The sequence below is a fragment of the Anthonomus grandis genome, chromosome 1 (assembly GCF_022605725.1).
Source record: "Anthonomus grandis grandis chromosome 1, icAntGran1.3, whole genome shotgun sequence".
Classification (NCBI taxonomy): Eukaryota; Metazoa; Arthropoda; class Insecta; order Coleoptera; family Curculionidae; genus Anthonomus; species Anthonomus grandis.
Genome location: NC_065546.1, coordinates 39,330,934 through 39,351,166, shown reverse-complemented (window position 1 = coordinate 39,351,166; position 20,233 = coordinate 39,330,934). Strand labels below are relative to the sequence as shown.

The following is a 20,233-nucleotide window of genomic DNA, read 5'->3' as shown; positions in this document are numbered from 1 at the left end:
TCAGTAATACTCTGCGGATCCGATAACAAAGTTCCTTGTTGATCAAACATATTTTGGGGCAGGGAGTTATTTTTTTGTGAACTCCGAATTAACTTCCAAAAGTTATTAGGCTGCGAGTTTAAATCATTCTCAAGTCTCGCACAGTATTGTTTGTATGACAGCTCAACATTTCTTTTTATTCTAGAACGCAATTCTCGAAAATTTATTAAATCTTGTTGAAAATGAAAGCGTCTAAATTTTATCCAAAATTTATGTTTTTGTTTTATGTGTCTTACTATTTCAAAAGAAAACCAGGGCGGGTAGGTACGAGCTCTTTTTGCAGTTTTCGGAACATACATATCAAGACAAGAATAAATCTTCAGATAGAAAATGCTCATAGCAGTATTAACATTTTTAACCGCTTCCAAATCACTCCAATCAACTCTAAGAAAACTGTCATATAACAATCTGAGGTCAGCTTTTTTAAAATTATAAAAAATATTATCTATTTTACAGTCATTAAACTTTTTGTCTTTTATAATTAAATACCTGACAATGAAAAAAACACAAGAAAAATTCGACTGAAGGCTTACACGAAACAAAAATTGATTTTTTTTTTTTTAATAATTTATACTTAGATTTGAACGCTCAATCAGAATGTGCTTTTGGTTTTTACTTTATGAAATATGCTCATAGTTATCTATCAAGTGACTGTGTGGGAAAAATATAAATGATTAAAATAAGGTAAGTATAAACGATTTTTCAAGATTCAAAAATTCCCGAACAATATTCTTGCGGTAGCACCAAAGCAACAAAACTTGTTACAAAGGTTTTTGGCTAAGAAATCCGAACATTTTATATAAAATGACTTACCCAATTTAGATTTGACTTAGCCACTCTGCATACCAACTGGTGCGTCAAGTAAAGATAATCTTAAATAAAAGATTTCCTCTTGAAATATTTTAAATCTCTTGAGATATCTTAAAAAGGACGTTGGTGTATGTATAAATTGTTGAAATTTTATTCGGCGATTTCAGAAAAGTTGGAAGTTATTGTTATGTGTCGACAGAAGCTGGCTTAAATATTTTAAACATTACAGCCTATTACGCAGATAACGCTTCCGTAAACTTCGGCAAAAAACAAAGTGTTATTACTGAATTTTAAAAATTGCTACTAGGTTTTTCCCTTCTTCATGCAAATGCTATGGGTGAGAGAATTTTTAATTTAATGGGTTTGGCATGGAAAAACAGACTGGATATAAAAACATTAGAAGCCGAGTTATTGGTCAAACATAGTTTTACCCATCTTGATAATAATTTGATAATTTTTTTAAAAAGTATTGTAAAAATATTATAAAAAAAGGTTAAATTTAGCCAAAAATATTAACAACGTTTACTGATATTTTACTTTTGCTTTTACATTACATATATAAACATATTTAGTGTATTCCACTTTTTCGGAAGATTTTATTTCATTTATATGTAATATATTTTTTTGTTTAGTTTAACGTTTTAAAAATATTCTTTTACGTTTTGATTTGTTTCTACTTATTCGTTTTGTCCTCGAAAAATTGGTCAAGATTTGTTAAATAGTTTCCAAATAAATTATTTTTATTTCGAGTATGATTTCGAGAGAGAGTACAGATTCCGAAGGCCATAACTCTCAGCATTTCCAACAGATCAAAGAAAAAAACCTGCTATCTTCTTGTTCTTATTTATATTTCATGTACTTAATGACCTTAAAAATTGCTAGCTGAGTGAATTGGTTTACTCCAATCAAATTTTTCTCAGCAAGAATATTTTGTTGGTTAATAAAATCGACAAGTCTTGTATAAATGACCTTCTCAAAAATATTTGACATAGATGACAACAAATATTTAGAAGATTGCACCCGTTTAAGAAAAGCACTTTTTCCTAATGCAGAATAGTAGATAGCATGCTTGCGCTGAGTGTTTATATACAAGATTGGGTACTTAATCTAAGTTGACTTAAAATATATTAGGTAGTATAAATATGACGCTAAATACTTCACAATGTGTAACTGAGTGTAAAAAATTGTTGTAAATATACAATTTTATACATACTAATTTAAGTTTGATTCTGTGCTACTTGTTTCGAGAATATATCAGAAAAGAAAATCAGCGATAATTTAAATGTTTTTATTTTTAAATTAGCATAATGGGTAAAGTAATGTATATTATCTAAATCCTAATTAAATTGCTTTTCTATTACAGAAAGACAATTTAAAAAAGTCCTTCATCAACACATTTTTAAATTTAAATTTAATAAGTTTGATACCACCTGTTTGACCAGATTGGCTGTTAAGAATGTTCGAAGCTGTTTTTGTTTGTTATTTAAGTTGGCAATTAAATTTACGATTTTTTTACAACAAAATATTGATATTTTTAAAGTTATTAATAAGTGGAAGAGGTAATCAAAATTTCCTGCAAAAATATGTTTATTTTCATCTGCATGGAAGAAATGGCTTTAAATACCAGGAAGAAATTCATATCAAACTTAAACCAATTTTTGTATTATATAACTATAATTCAGTAACAATAATTAATATATTTAGTTAGGAAATGTTTCTAAATATGTATATGAAAAATAGGACCATGCTTCAAACATAAAAAAAACAGTTTGCAGAGGGCAAAAATTTACTTGTGTAGCGCAGCTCTTAAGAAACTAAAACTAAAAAACTAAAATTTGCTTGATTAATTTAAATAAATAAGAAAAAGGTTATGTAGAGAATTGGCTCTTTTATATACATCAATATTTATATATTAAAATATATATATATTTATGTTTACTAATATGTTGAATTCATTAAATGACAATTTCTTAATTATTTCTAGCGTTTATTTCAATGTTTTTAATTTCCAAAAAATTGACGTCGTACTCTTAAATAAATTCGCTAATCTAGTATTTTGCTTTTTAAATAAAAGTACACTTTCTGCAATTTTTCACACTTATAAAGGATCATATAATAATCTAGATATGGAGAAACATGATTTCTAAAAGGACTTTGGTAAGAAAAATGCATGCGAAGATAAGAATGCTAAAACGCTTATATCAAATAGACATAATCCTCATTTACATTTCATAACACATAACAGTACTCAAAAAAGGATAGAATAAGTATGTTATGTTATAAAATGGAAATTGGGAAGAAAATCAGCGATGATTTAAATGATTAAATTGCTTTTCTATTTCAGAAATGTATATTTTGACGTAAAAATAAAGTATATACAATTGTGAATCATCCGTGTATCGTTGTAAGGTAGAATGATTTATACAAAAATTTATATATGCAACACATACAGAAAATAGTAATGTCCCCAAAATAGAACTTTGAGAAACCGTTAGAAGCAGGATTATAATTTGATTTTTTGGATTTAAAATTTGCATCTATAACTACACGATGCTTTCTGTTATGAGCTATTGCTATATCCTTCTGTTATCTTTCTGATATGAGCTAAATAATTTTACTGCGTTGTAAGCGGAACCAAAGTAATGTAGCTTCGCTAATAATAGTTCGGTGTCAAGAGTATCGAATTAAAATATCTTGTTATTTCCTTTTTGCCTTTATTCACTCTTCATTCATTGAATAGATTAACTAGATTTATAGTGGTTCTGAACTTCCTCCTAAAGCCCGACTCTACAAGATTTTCTATCATTTTCATTTTACAAAATCTACTTTTAAAAGAATCAAATGAAACTAAAGAAGATTTCAAAGAAGTGATCAGAGGATGTACTCTTTCTCAAGCTGAAACGTTTTATGAAAATCACAAATAAGTTATACATATTTTTGCAGCCTAATTTAATTATTAAAATCACATTGTACCTAATAATGTTAAAAATTGAGATGTTCAAAGAAAATATTTTCACAGTTTTTAAGCCTCAATATCAAACTCAAGTAAGGAGTTTATTTATCCATAGTTAAAATCATTAAGTATTTTTTAGTTTGACTTAATCGTTTTAAATAGGCAATTAAAAAAAATCAGACCTCTTCATAATAGCATTTTGTTTTCATCGTTATTTCATGTCTTTCTTATTAACAGTTTTCTTTATCATTGTTTCTTTACATGTTTTTATTACTTTTGACTTTTAATGAAAAATATTTTGTAAAAGTATCATAATTATTAACTAATCTATAATTAGGAATAAGAAAAGTATTACACTCAATATTTATTACATTACTCAGTATTTTCAGTCTAAATCAGATAAGTCAAAGTACATGTTTGCAGATGACGCCAAATAGGATTAAAACAGCCAAATTCATAGTAAATTAGGAATCTAAAACCAATAAAGTTTTAGTCTTATAGAAATTATGCCTATTCGTAACTGGATGGAGGAGTTTATCATGATAATTAGTAAAATTGCAGGTTCACTTTATCCTTTATTTTAAAGGTCAATAATCAGAAGAGTAGATATTAGCAAAGCTATTGATCAATTAATTTATAGTTCAGTCAATGGTATAAGTATAACATAATTTTTTTTGTTTTCCTGTTTTTAATGTATTAAACCTTTTTATATGTTTCTTATTGCCACTCCATTAATTCGTTTACTTGTTTATTTATTTTTATAAAAATGTTTTCATTAGCTCTGGCATTTTATTGTTTAGTATGTTTTATGATCCTAATTAAGTCTACTTTTTTTTCTTCCTTTTTGTCTTGCTTATTGCGTAAATCAATTTGAATCCCACTACTTATCCATTAACTCTTTTAAAAATATTTTTATTATATCTTATTCTTTCTGCTAATGTTGTTAATGTTTTTTATGGAGTTAAAGTCTTATTTATCTTGTTGTGTCCTTTTGTTTTCTGTTATCTTTTTCTTCACCATCAGCATGATGCTCTTCTTTTTTATGTATTTTTATATTATATGATCCTATTTCCTACTGATCACCTTATATAGAGCGACAGAACCTATAAAACACATTAAAGTGAATAATTAGACATTATTTAATCGCGTTCCTTCCAAGGTCGTACCGCATGCAAATCGAGGTTGGCCGTTCGAAAACCGCTTTTTGCGGACAGGAAAAGTGATCTCAGCTGGAGAACCGCTCGACAGTTGTTTTGTTATTATTATTATTATTAATATTATTATTATTATTATTGCAGCTGTTACAGTTTAGAATAATTGCACCACTCGTGGGTTTCTATTATTGATTATTGATTAATCTCTGTAATAATTATTATTTTGTATGGTAATATTGGACTGGTGTGACCTAGAAAGGACTTACTGTGGGAAATTTACTATGGAAATTAGTACTGGGAAATATATATGTATGTAACTAAAAAAAGGTCAAATTATAGATCAAAACATGTAAATCAATCGTCTCAAGTGTTTTTTTTAATCCAACTTATATCCAACAAAAAAAATAAGCCTAGCTTACAAACTGAGGTCACCAGAACTTTACTTCTTTAGAAAATTCCAGAAATGCTCTAAGATTTTTGACTTGATTAGCAGTTTTTCATTAAACTGGCCTGTATATTAGTGAATGTCTAGTTTACTAGCGACTGTGTAATTTAACATGCAATAATATAATACCGCTAATTACGAATCTGAAATGATCAAAATACCAAAGTGTCATAAATTGATTGTAAGCATGTTATGTTAAATGACTGTGGGCTCATACACATGCCCCGGTACAATTTCCAACTGTTAAGTAACAATATTATTAATAATTATTATTAAATGGAAACGATGTAATTGCCATGTATGATATAATTTTTTTTTACAATCGCCTTAAGGCTTTTAGGTTATTCACGTCAATATCCTAGATGAGATAATAATTTGCTTGTATTTGTATTTAAAAGTACAATAATTTCATTATAAATTTATGATCGAGATTTAAGCAGTTGATTTTTGTAAGAGATAACTGGTATTATATTGGTACCACCTGCAGTGGTCGGCCTTACAAAATTTTTTCAAGGTCGCTCTGAATTTTGTTTTATTCTTGTCGTTTTTTTAAAAGTAAGTACGACAAGTTGCCATGGCATTGGCAAAGGAAATGGTTTCCTTAATTTAATTGAAAGTTAATTTTTTCTTAACATTTTTTTTTAAAAGAATATTTTGTATAAAAAAGGAATTTAAAAAAAGCATATGAAGATTTTTATAGGAATTTTAGAAAAAATATATACTTTCTTAATATTTTAAAATAATTTTGTTAAAGAAAAAAGATTAAAGAAACTTAAAAAAGGGTATGCCTTTGAAATTAATTATAAATTGAAATATTTAAACAAAGTTCATTTTTCTTAAAACAAATAAAATTTCAGAACGAAATGAAAAATTAAATTTTAATTTGATTTTAATATCTAAATTTTCGTTCAAATTTTGACTTTTTATTGATATTCGTTTAAAATATTAAATTTTTTAACTTAGTTAATAAGTCTTTTAAATATGTTTAAACAAAAACAGACACTGAATAATAAAAAATCTCAGCTTTTAAAAAAAATCAATATAAATTTTACAAATCAAAACAGTATTTAAAAAAAAATTAAATTAAAAAAAGTCGTAGTTAAAAGAATGTAAATTTAGTTTGTATTTTTTAAATAAAAATACATAACTTAAATATTTTGATTTTGGATTGAATTTGAAATATGTTAATAAAATTGATATAAAAAATTATTTTGATATAATTTTTTAAAATAATAAAAAGCTTAAGGCTTAAGAATAATTCCAAAAAGAAATAAGTTGAACAAAATGTAATTAATATAATAATATAAATTAATAAATTGAAATATCTTTAGATTCGCATATATCACGTTCGCTGCCAACTCGGTCTATAAGACCAAAAACGAATTAGTTTTGTTCGCCACCATAGTCTATAAGACCGAAAAGAAATTTTGCCACCCTCGCCAATGCGGTCTATAGGACCGAGCTAAATATTCAATCCTCCTTCGCCAACTGTTTTATTTTACATTGGTTTAGGGCTGGTAATAGACCGAGTTGGCGTCTGACAACAGTTGGAACATATTAGTTTTTTAAAAATGTGCCGAACTCTGAAGATGATTTTTATTATTTTGCATATTTTATTTCTAGATATGGTAGGTTACAGAAATAAGAATATTTTACATAATATATTGTTTATTTTTGAAATATTCTTAAACAAAAACCAGTAGTTTACATAATAATGTTTAAACAAACGTAATAAAAAAAATCCTATCTATGGATTTTCATATCTATGAACTTTATTGAAGCAGTCCAAGCAGAAAAACGGTTCACCATCGCAACCTTTACAATAAAAACGTACTCTAGTGAGTTTTCGTGCCTCTTTCCATCCTTTTTCGGTTCTTAGTTTTTCATAGCATTTGCTACAAGGTCTTCGTTTCTTATAGTCACTTTTGCTCATTTCGTAATTTTGGCGTTTTCTTTTTGGAGTAATCTCTGCATCCGGTTGCTCTAAAGGATCCTGCAGAGCTTTTCGAAACTGAAGTAAGGGAATTGTGGCATCCACACTTTCCTTATACATAATCCATGCATTGACCATTGTCATTTGATCAGATATATTGACCGATGACTTTCCTGCATTATATGCTGCAATGGCTTCTTTACAGTTTTTTGTCTGCAGTTTGTCGAGTCTACTGTTGTGTTGCTATGTTTTGTAGAAGGAACTAAAACGTTACGCTTATTATTCCATGAAATTACTGTGACACCATCCTGGTTTTCGCGAGCGGCTATTTCTCCAGATTTAAGTTTTTTGTTTACCAGATCTTTTGGAAGGCCTCGTCTGTTTTTTTGCAATGTCCCTATCAAATATGTTTGTCTATCCATAAGTCTTTTTGCCAAAACTACACTTGTATACTAGTTATCTATTACGAGAGTTCGGCTTGAATCTAATATGGATTCAAAAAGACTCATAACTACAGATGTAGGAGTAGTACGATCTTGGTCTAAGTTTTTTCCTGCATAAATTTTAAAGTTGTAGGTATAACCTCCTTTGCTGCACAACTTAAATACTTTACTTACGCCATACTTATGGCGTTTGTTTTTTATGTATTATCGCATTATCAATCTCCCCCTAAATGGAATAAGAGACTCATCAATGCAGCAAGTTTCGGAAGGTTCATATGATGATTTAAAATTAGTAACTATTTTGCCAATCAAAGGTTGAATCTTATGGAGTCCGTCATTTTCTGGATTATCCTGATTAGCTGCAAAGTGCAACATACGTAGTAACAGCTCAAATCTATTACGTGTCATAACTTTGGGAGCCACAGAGTTTTTATACATATCTTCTCGGCTCCAATAGACTTGTATATTAGGCATTTTTACAATACCCATATTTATAGGAGAGCAAGCCAAAAACTTTCTTCATTTCATTTTTATTTGTGAATAACCAGTTATGTAACTTAGATTTACTACTTACATCTGCCTCACTTGTAAAAACTTGTGTGGCATAAAGATTCGTTTGGTCAGCAATGTATTGGAAAATAGGATCATCAACCAGTGAAAAAAAGAACATTTCAAGAGGTTCTTTGCACAGAAGCTCATCAAGATGAAGTTCAGTGCCAGTTTGTTTTGTAAAGGGTAATAAAACTGGTTGTTTACCTGTTGGAATTCTCCGTATCATATTATCTGAGGTGACGTTATCAGCTAAACTGTTATTTGTATCTGTGTATTGAGCAGGCACGGGGGAGCTGGTAGAATTTATATCGGAACTTCCAGATTTGTCATCATCACTGGATTCATAGTTACTATCTGCGACACTATCGTCTAAAAAAAATCTATAAAAGGTTATACACCTTCGCAGTCCAGTTATTTTCAGAAGTTAACTCAGTTTAGGTTTACTAGCTTAAATTTAAAACATGTTTTAGACATCATAATTGATTTGTAAAGAAAGCAAAAAATAAAGGTATAAAATATATGCCTATATCATAATAACCTAATCTACCCACTACGAAAAAAAAAACAAAAAAAGCAGCACGACTATACACGATAAGTTTCTCTTACCATTATCCTCTGATTGAGAAGATTCATCTGATATGTTTTCCATAGTTCGATCCATTTCGTCTTGTAACTCTTTTTGCGTCAAAGCACGTTTCCTGGATATTATAGAAACGCAAAGTACAAACAAAAATATCAGCAAAACCCACCTATTCCGTCTGAAGCGTTTACTAATTGAAATGTAATTAGAAAGACAGCAGACTCCCCGTGCTGACTTGTTAGGATTGCGCAAAATCGCTGTGCGGCCTCGGTCTATTAGACCGCGTGACATTTTCGTCACTTTTGACATAAAAATGACATCTACAAAAAAACTAACTGCAGGTGACGTGATAATAACTAAAAGTCTTTGACTAGACAAAGTGGCTTCAGGAGAACTTTTTTTTTCTTGGCCCCTACTTTTGTGGCGCTAGTGAAATAATTGCAAATTTTGCTTGGCAGTGAACGTGATATTTAAAAAATTAAATTAATTTTGTTCTAAACTTCAAAAGTTTTTATATTTAATAGCAAAAAAAAATATTTAATAAAAGTTAATGAATTATCTTTATATATAAAAATTTTATTTTAAAAATTATTCATTCCAAAAAAAAAACGATAACGGTCTAAGAAAAGTAAATTTTAATTTCAGATATAATAAATTAATAATTAAAATAACTTTCTTCAATATTTTAATTTTATTTTGATTTTGAAAATATTTATTCTTTTTAACAAAAATTAAAGTAACAATTTTAATAAAAAAAGTTAAGAAAATAGTAGGAAATTTAAGCTTTAAATATAATAGCATTATTTTTTATTTATCACCAAATGCTACCTACAAAAAGCAATAAATTTTTCAAAAATTAATAAAAATAAATCGAATATAAAAATAACAATAATTTGTGTATACCTTGTGCATAATTTTATTAAAGATTTTAAATAGCATAACGTATATGTATAAATAAATAATAGAAAAAAAATTAATAAATATTTTAGAAAAATATGCATTCAGAAATACGATTTTCAAATTCAAATTCAAATAGTTTATTGTCCAACAGGAAAATGTCCAATTACAAGACAATCGAAATAATTAAAATTAAAACAGTACAAGTTATAAGCACCTTAAATAAGTAGTACAAAAAAAATAATACAAGATGCAATATAGAGTGATAACAAAATTTAAAAATTAAAACAATAGCATAATTGTAAGAATATAAGACACACTAACCAAATGATAACAATCACAGAAAAATAATCAGGTATCATTCAAATTAAGAGAAGAAAACATCTTTTTTTAAAAAACATATTCAGTGCTGCTAAAGATGTCGACATCTATAGCATTCATCTGATTATACCATGTACAAGCACGGCACAGTGGAGCTTTGCTGGACAGATTTATTTATTTATTTATTTATTTATTTTCTTAAGGATACAAACAGGTAAACCCACTACAGTATCCACTTATAAATATAGAAACAATATAAACTTGCAGACACTAAAGTTAAATACCCTTAACAATTGCGAAACCGGAAAAGGACTATTAAATTTTAAATACTAATTTTTAAATACTAATTCTTACACAAAAAACACAAAGTCTGGGATACGAATTATAGTAGCTCTCTCTTTAATATACCTCTCAGGTTTTTTTGGGTTTCAAAAAAGAGATCTATGTTATTATAAAAATTTGATAATCTCATCATTCTGCACAGTGGAGATGACTGACAACTGTTAGTATTTCTGAAAGGTAAATTAAAAAGATCACTAAGTCTTAATTGCCGTGATGGAATATTAAATCTCAACCCCTGCATCAAACATGGACAATCCACTCTATTATTCAACAGTTTATGCAAAAATAAAAGGTCTGAAATTTTTCTTCTGTTGTCAAGAGTAAGTATACCAAAATGTTTTCTTATATCACGTAAGTCATTAGTAACAATATTTAAATTATCCCTATAATAAAGACACTTTAAAAATTTGTTCTGCACAGATTCCAATCTATTTTTATAAATTGAGTAAATCGGATTCCAAACAACACACCCAAAATTAAGCTTGCTATAAACAAATGCATAATACAAAAAAATATAGGATCTAGAGGATTTCAAAATTTTAGCCTGCCTATTAATAAACCCTAACATTTTATACGCACTTAACACTAAGGTATTAATATGTTTATCAAAAAGTAACTTCTCGTCAAAAATGATTCCCAAATCCTTCACCTCTTGGGTCCTTTTAAGATCAACATTATTTATATTATAATTAAATTGAATTTTTAATTTATTTTTAGTAAATGAAATAAACTGACATTTTTCAATATTTAAAAAAAGGCAATTGATCCGACAGTATTCAACAAAGCTTTCTATATCCTCCTGCAGGAGCTGGCAGTCTTCGTGTGATTTTATAGGTCTAAAGAATTTAAGATCATCTGCATAAAGCAAAAACTCCGAGTGTTTAAAACATTTAAATATATCATTTATAAATATTATGAAAAAAGATTCGTTAAGTTAAGAGCGGGATAAAATATATGGTGCCTCCTTGTATTGGCAGGAGGAACAAATAGAGGTAGCCTCTTTAAGAGCTCAGAACAATTAATTTTATTATTGCAAAGTTTATATAAAAATATCTGACTAGAGAGAATAGTATTTTGCTTTAGTGACAAATAGTTGAATCTATTCAGCAGGTATACTTAAAGAATCTGCTAATACTTTAAGAATCTGCGCTGTACATACTCCAGTCTGTTAACATGAACATCATAGATGGGGAACCACAACATAGATCCATACATTAATTTAGACTTTACTAATGAATTGTACAATACAGTCAAGCTGGATATATTCTTAAATTGAGAAGTGGACCTTACTATAAATCCGAGGGATTTTAAGGCTGAACTAGTGACCTGTGCTACATGCTGGTTGAATGTGAGCTTCTTATCTACTTCAATGCCCAAATCCTTCACTGAATAACAGTCTAGCAACTGAGAACCACTCAATATATATGGGAATAAAATCTCTTCATGAAGAATGGAAATTGTGATTTTTTTACATTTGTCACAGTTTAGGGGTATTTCTTTCACACCATTCAAAGACCCTATTCATGTCCTTTTGTAGCTTCAGGTAGTCAAGTATAGTACGAATAATACGAAACAACTTCAGATCATCAGCGAATAAAAGACAAAAACTCTCCATACAATCAAGTAAATCTTTAATAAATAGATCGAACAGCATTGGGGCGAGGTTACTGCCTTGGGGCGCACCACTTGAAGCCATGTAATACTCAGACCCAAAACCATTAAATTCAACATACTGAAGCCTGCCAGTCAAATATGAGATGAAGAACTCCACCCGACAAGGATGAAATCCAGCCAAAGGCAGCTTCCGTGCCAGCAAACCGTGATCCAGCCGATCAAAAACCTTCGAGAAGTCTGTGTACAGCACATCCAACTGGCTTTTCTGATTTATAGCTAGATATACTGTTTCCAAGAAACAAGCCATATTAGTGACAGTAGATCTTTTTTGAAAGAAACCATGCTGCTTTTCTGTAATTATGTGCTTAATTTGAGGAGACAATTTATCATGCACACATATCTCAAAGGCCTTCGAAAAATTAGAGAGAATTGACACCGGTCTGTAGTTCTCTATTCTGCCATGGTCGCCACTCTTAAACACTGGACATATTTTAGCCTTTTTCCACTCTTCCGGAAATGTATTGGTCTTGAGTGATAAGTTGAAGATTTGTAAGAGTGGTACAGCCAGGGCCGATGCACAGTCTCGCAAAAGAAATGAAGGTATTTGGTCAGGACCTGCAGTTTCTTTGTTTTTTAACTTCTGTAAAGCTTTTCTTACATGTGCCTCAACAAAAGATTGGACCAAAATGTTGTCTGAACCATATGTATCAGATTCTTTGGGCTGAGCAATAGAGGACTCAACATAAACACTCCTGAAAAAATCAGAAAAAGCATTTACAATACTTTTAGGACCCACAACAGTGGTATCTTTATGGCTCATAGAACCTGGAATGCGAGAGTTGTTTCGTTTAAGGTGAATAAACCTCCAGAATTGCTTTGGATCACTCCGAATAGCTGACTCAGTCCTGGATATATACTCGCGATAAGCAAGATTCATTTTTGTTTTTACTACCCTCCTAGCAGCTTTAAAATCCTCATAAGCAGCAGAGCACCGTGTATGAAGCCATCTCCTATGTAGCCTAGACTTTAATTTTAATAATTTCCTAATTTCATGAGTGTACCACACAGGATATGAGTATTTACTATTAGAGGGTCGAAAACGAGGAACAGCTAGACAAAAAATTTCATGGATTTTATCATAAAAGGTTTTAACTGCCTCATTAACATCTGACTGGGTATATATAAAAGTCCAATCCACATCAGAGATAAGCTGGTAAAGATAGGGAAAATTAGCCCTCCGAAAATTATACTTAGGACTCTCATTGTTGGAGGGGAAATCTGTAATACTCTCGAATTTGACAAGATTCAACGAGATATTAATAGCAGGGTGATATGCATCCTCAGTGACAAGGAGTTGGTCGTCCCTATCCACAGAACACTGGAAGTTGGAGAGAACTAGATCAAGCAAATTATTGTTGCAGTTAAGGGCATTGTTAAATTGAGAGAGATTCAAAAACGCCATAAAATCCCTTAGGCCAGCAAGTTTAGTGTTACAATCATAAACATTATCCTGTATAAACCTCATATTAAAATCCCCCAACAACAAAATATTTTGGTTCTGAATTGCCCTAAAAGAGGAATGATGAATGATAATCAAAGAGAGACAAGTAATTTTCTAAAGGTGAGTTTGGTGGTATATATATAACAAAAATATAAACACTTGTCTTGTTTACAGATACCCTGCAACCCACAATATCCATAGATGGTAGTATGACCTCCAAGTCCTTCAAATCAACCCTGACAGATGCCAAGTCATGTCTAACAGCAACAGGAACTCCACCTCCTCTTTTGACTCCAAGAGCCTCGAGATTTCGGTCCTTACGATACACTAAATAGTTATTTTCAAAAAGTTCCCGATCCCGTACACCATCCTGAATCCAAGTTTCAGATACACATATAAGTTGATAATCGCCACCGGACTTACGATGATGGTTTAAGAAATATGATTTTTATTTTGAAATATTTTAATTATTACTTTTTGTTACATATTTCTTATTAGTTAATTTAATTCTTAAGCATTAAGCAAGATTTTCTGATGAATTTTTAATTTTTTAATAATTGCGCAAAAATTTAAGAAAAAGTAATTTGAATTAAATAAAAATAAAAAATAGTATGAACTCAGAAATAAAATTTTAATTTAAGTAATTTTTTTTACCAATTTCTTAAATATTTTTATTTTTCGTTTGATCTTATAATAATTGTTTATTAATGTTAACAAATTTAAAAAAAAAATTTATAAAAAGAAGAAAATAAGAGAAAACTTTTTATATAATAATATATTTCTTTATTTTTTCCAAAAAGCTACTTACAAAAGCAAGATATTTCCCAAATGTCAATAAAAATACAGATACATAGTATTTTTTATATATCAAGTGCATAAAGCTAATAACAAATTTAAATAGAATAAAAAATTAGAAAATAAATAAATCAGTGTTGAACAAAATGTATATTTTAATTATTCAGACTGAAATATTTTTTATTTTCTTTTAAATTTGGAGCTTTTAAATATTTATAAGAAAAAAATTAATACAAAAAAATGTAATAAAATAGTAAGCAAATTATGCATTTGCAGATAAAATGTATAAATGTGTTATAACAAATATGTATTTTAATTTTTACTTACTTAAATTTTTTTTTGACTTTAGGACTTTCTTAATTGGATAAAATAAAATTTAGAAAATTCGTAGGAAACTTAATAATAAGGCTTAAAACATAAGTATAATCCAAAATTTAAAAGGTGTGTATTTTAATTTGAAAAAACACAGTCAGATTATTATATATTTTAAATATTTTTAATTTATTTTCATTTTAGATCTGCTTATTAGTTTTAATAAAAATTAAAAAAATCTTATGAATAAAATTAATATAAAAGAATTTAAGTATTTTCTTTATCGACTAAAATATTAAAAAGATTTATATGTTAAAAATAAAAAAAAATTAATTTTAAAGTAATAATCAAAGTTATTCGTAAAAAATAAATAAAACTTAAAAATAATTTATGAAGTTATTCAGAAAATACAATTTTAATATGAATTAATTTAAGATTTATGAATATCATTATTTTTTTAATTTGGCACTACTTCTTAAAAAAAAATTATTTCGCAAAAATTTTAAACCATCGGATCAATTAGAAATTGAAATATTCAATTGGAATAGATTGTTTGAAAAGTAAATATAAGATAAAAATAATTTTAAAAATCTATTTAACAGGGTATATTTATTATATGACAAACTTGATTTCCAGAGTACCTGTACCGGAAACTTTAATTTTTAGAACAATTAAAAAAATTACCCAATTAAATATGCTGCAAAAAATGCAAACAATTTGCTTACTGTCCAGAACAATATAATAATTGGCCAGATATTCAATTTAAACTAATATTTACGAACAATTGCAATATAAGTTACATAATTCTCTTTCATTAAAGGCGCAAGACAATATTCATTAGTAAAACCAACATAACTCTATATTTCAATCGGGGTTTTATAATAATGCAATTCTATCATGTTTGGTAATCCCATTGTTATTATAAAATATCTTTATGGAATATTAATAAATAATTGGATAATCAAAAATAGGCCATTAATAGTTTTTAATGAAACAGAATGTTTCTCTTAAATATTAGTTGACCTTCCTTGTTAACATGGTAAAAGACTGAACTAATTTGTAACTTTTTCGGTAATAATTAAATACATATCGAAAAACCTTGTAATATTTTCTATCTGGTTGTTATATATTCATGCCTTTGTACTTTCATATAATACATTACCTGTCATGTAGATAAATTACCTATAAAAGATCTCTATTATGAAACGGTCTAAAATTTCCAAAAAAAAAATTTAACGGTTGTCACAAAATTTCACTTTATCACGTTATAAAATTTCGCACTAAATCATAAGATTTTCGGCACAAGAGTTATCTGTCATCACGTACGTATACGCCTGTTATTCTTACCGCGACATCGAGATGAAATATGTCCTAATTATAGTGTGAAAAAAGTTTGGACATTTCGTAATTTGGTCGTTTATTACCAGAAAGAAACTTAAAGTAGAACAATGTAATAAAGAAAATACTGTAACATTTGTCACACGCCTTTTTTTATATGACAAGAAGCTAAAATTTCTTATGAAATTTATTTGGAAACCTTAAAAACATACTATAGGGCGTAATGCAAAAATTATTTAAAATGTTGCAATAAGCTGTTTTTATTTATTTTTTTCAGCCATTAATTATTATAGGAGTTCATAGTATTTTCAATAAATACAATGCATATTTTGAATACATCATAGATGATTATTATGCATAACTTTAATGCATGTGATAAATATTATATATAATTTTTTTATATTTCTCATAAACTAGTTTAAAAGTAAGGTAAATTAAAGAAGATTTAAAAGTAGGGTAGGGTGGGGCTAGTTGAGCCGGATTTGGAAAAATGAAGGGTCATGTTGTTATTATTTAATATAAATAATTAAACATTCTAGGGATTATTGATGTATATATTTGTTTTAAAAAGCAATTAATAAGTTTGACGAAATATTGTTTTATTTAGGTAAAAATGACTGCAATATGGCTGGGTACAGTTGACTCAACTTACCCCACATATGGGGCAACTTGAACCGACACATGGGGCCAGTTGAACCACACAAACTAAACTAGCATAATGGCTGGTTGTCAGTTTTCTGATGAAAAATACAAATCTAATTTTAGAAATACTCAAGAAATTTATTACCAAAACTAAATTAAACATTTTGGAAATTAAAAACTAATTGCTGTCGCAGTTTATACACATATAATATATACCCGGAGTGCACCTTAAATGAGTCCATTTTTTGCAATTGGAACACTGTATCCATTCTTCACCCGGAACACTATCTGCAAATGCTGCTAGGCACATCAGACATAAACATTCATCATCTTCAGACTCAGATGATGGTAATGGGGAAAAAGATTTCTAATTTATTTTATGCTGTTTTATGTTATTGGATAACTTGTTTTCTTTTTCTCGAGCAACGGCTCCTAGAGTCTTTCCATCGTCTGAATGTGAAGAAGTAATATTGGACCGTCGTTCTTTAGTTTTCAATAGTGTATTACCTGAGTAGGACACATCTGTTTTTTTAGCAGCTTCTTTCTTCTTTTTGTTTACTTTACCAGAACTTTTCATTTTCCTTTTGCTTTGTTCTTCAGCAAGTGCTTCTTTTTCTGGCGTGTCTGTCAAAATCGCGCAAGCTCTCTTCTTTCTCTGGTTTTGTGTTTTTCTTGGTCCTGCCTTAGGCAAAGGCCGCAAGCTTTCAGGTGAAAAAACTCCAGTAGATGTAGATGGTATGGCGTTGTCATTAGGTGTTTCTGGAGCTATGGTTTGGGAAGTGCTGGCAGAAATGCTGTTATTTTCTGTCGACGGCGGCTGAGATATAGATTCGGAAACTGGACGATCAGTCACATATGATGGCGCGAAATCTGTATCAGAAAATATATCACGATTACAGGGATATATACCCGTTTTTGAAAATCCATTTATTATATTGGAAATTGTACCTCCTAATGGCAAAGCTGTGGCAACAATTTTTGGTATTTCGTATATGCTAATTGTCTGTCCGGGGTTGTTACGAAGCCATGCATCCTGGACAGAAGCCAAATACTTCTTGAAAGGCCCGAAGACTGAAACGTCCAGTGGCTGAAGTTTGTGGGTGCAGTGTGGTGGGAATGAAAGCATTACCACTTCGTTGTTCTTTGCATATTCTACGGTCTCAATTGATAAATGTGATGAATGATTGTCCAGTAAAAGTAAAACAGGAGACTCTTTAGTAGGACTTGTATGTTTAACGAAATGCTTCATAAAATCATAAAATTCTAAATCAGTCACCCAACCACTTGCATTTCCTGCACCGATGCATTCTGGAGGACCGTTTGAAATAAAATAGGGTTTAAATTTTTTTCTGGGAAAGACAAACATGGGTGGTATTGTATTCCCTATTGCTGATACGGCGGTAATTAGGGTTACATTAGTTCCACGCTGTCCTGAAGTAACAGCACCTATGTTTATTTTTCCCTTCGCTGCTACTATTTTTGAAGGTATTGTTACTGTAGACACGCCCGTTTCGTCTGTGTTCCAAATTCTTGATGGCAAAAATTTATATTTGTCCATAACGTTGGCAAGTTTTTCGAAAAACATATTAACATTATGTTTATTGAACGAGGTTGCTCTATCTAAGCTTGTCGGTTCTGGTTTTCTTATTGACAGCTGAGGGTTTTTCTTTAAATAAGCGGTCAACCAGTCCTTTTCTGCCATTTTATTTATCTTCCAATGTTAAGGAACGTTTAAGTTATATCTTGTTGCACATTCGAAGGCTAGGCGTCTAACATCAATTGGCGATAGACCATAAAAAATGGATGCCAATTTGAGCAAGTAATCTTTAAGAATTTCTTCTTGCTCTAAAGAAAAAACTTGACGAGATGCAACATATCCCATTGTTACTTCGTCTGGTCCATCTCCACTCTAATTTTTTTATACATCGGCCCAGTGTCGTTCGATCAATTCCAAACTTAGTTGCTGCAGTTCTAATACTTTTTCCCTTAACTGCTTTTGCTGCATTAAATAGCTGCCCTTTTGTCGCCTATCCACGTGCGATCGTCCTCCTGTAAGTACGCATCTCAAAATAAAACAGGAATATAGCAAAAATATTATTTTATACATAAAATAAAACAAATACATGAAAGGGGGTAAGTTGAGCCATGTCTCAACTTGCCCCGTTAATTTTGGCTCAACTAACCCCACACACGTATTTAGAACTGTTATTTTTTAACTAAATATTATTAAAATAACACGGTTATGAACAAATATTGTACTTACTTTGAAGTCCACAACTTTAAAATAACGAAGTAGGACCAAAAACACATTCAATATCGATTTTTTACTTTCGCGTGCAAAAATAGAAAATTGACGATAGATTCTACCTCCGCTTTAACTGCGGGCGATCAACTAAATTCAAGAGATAAACAAATACGTCCGGGTCTACGTAGGTAGCTTCGTGTTCACTTGGATTCCTTAAAAAGTGTTAGGTTTTTGTCATATATGTGCGTGGATCAACTAGCCCGTGACTCAACTAGACCCGCCCTACCCTACTATTAAAAGCCTTTAAAATGTTTAAATATGCTCCGTAGAGAAAATAAAATTTATTCTCTAAAATACCCAAACAAACTTTTTATATAAGATCATAATTTCTACAATTTATGGCATTCACTTTTTTACTTATTGGCAGTTATATTCTTAATTTATCGCATAAATTACTCTTTTGGTGCATTACTTTATAAAACTAATAAGATTTCTTTGTTTTTTTATAAATCAGTTTAAATAAAAGGTAATTCTAAATCATCTTTTAAAGAGATTTAAATTTCCTCTATTAAAAATAAACAATTCTTGAAAACACAATTTACTTCTTATTTCCCACACTTTCCACAGATATTTTAACTTATTATGAAAATGTAAATACGTTAATTATTCTCCTAGTTTTTATACTAATTTATTAATATTCTGTAGTTAAAGTTGCTTGGAAGTCGGAAATTTTATTTAGGGTTCTACTTACGTTTGGTTTATTATTTTTTTATCTATAGTGTCTAGTTTATTTTTTGAAGTAGTTCATCTTGTTTGAGGGCCCCATTTTGGCCTTAATTTATGTTATTTAGGTTATATTATTGTAAATCCCTGTAGTTTTAATTTTCTAGAATTTGTATACTTGCTTGCCTTGCCTGTCAGTGTTGGTCTCTTTCGGCAAAAATAATGAAGATAATTCTAAATATTTCTAAACTGTTCCATCGGGCTTTAAAAAGGACGCGCTTCGTGACAGTTTTAATTGTTTATTCAGTTTTTACCTTGGAAATAATTAAGACAGTCAAGGTGAGTTAGTGAGTTAGTATTTTTGATGTTGACAATAAAAATAAGTTCACGAATTTCGTTACAATATAAAATTTACTATTATCTTCTATCATCTTATTTACTAAATAATTATACTTAGGGGGCATAACTTTTAAAGATAATATTATTATTTATCTAATTTGTTTTGTTCATATATGATATATTTTTAAGCGATCTTAAATATAAAATTGTTTCATTATTTTCAAGAGCCTTTGAGGAAAATTTCAATATGCTCTA

General features: G+C 29.3%; 1 protein-coding gene across 3 annotated transcripts in view; it reads right to left on the bottom strand.

The window, feature by feature from the left end:
• LOC126750254 (angiopoietin-2) overlaps nucleotides 1-20,233 on the bottom strand; it is a 204,456-nt gene that overhangs the window by 169,701 nt on the left and 14,522 nt on the right. The window contains exons 1-2 of one of the 3 annotated variants that reach the window (XM_050459820.1): nucleotides 8,936-9,170; nucleotides 8,534-8,698 (exon numbers count right to left, since the gene is read on the bottom strand). The exons of 1 other annotated variant lie outside the window; for it this stretch is intronic. The gene's annotated coding sequence lies outside the window, so the exon portion shown is untranslated. Of the gene's footprint in view, nucleotides 1-8,533; nucleotides 8,706-8,935; nucleotides 9,171-20,233 lie in introns of those variants that run through there. One more of the 3 variants, XM_050459828.1, reaches the window with a different exon arrangement.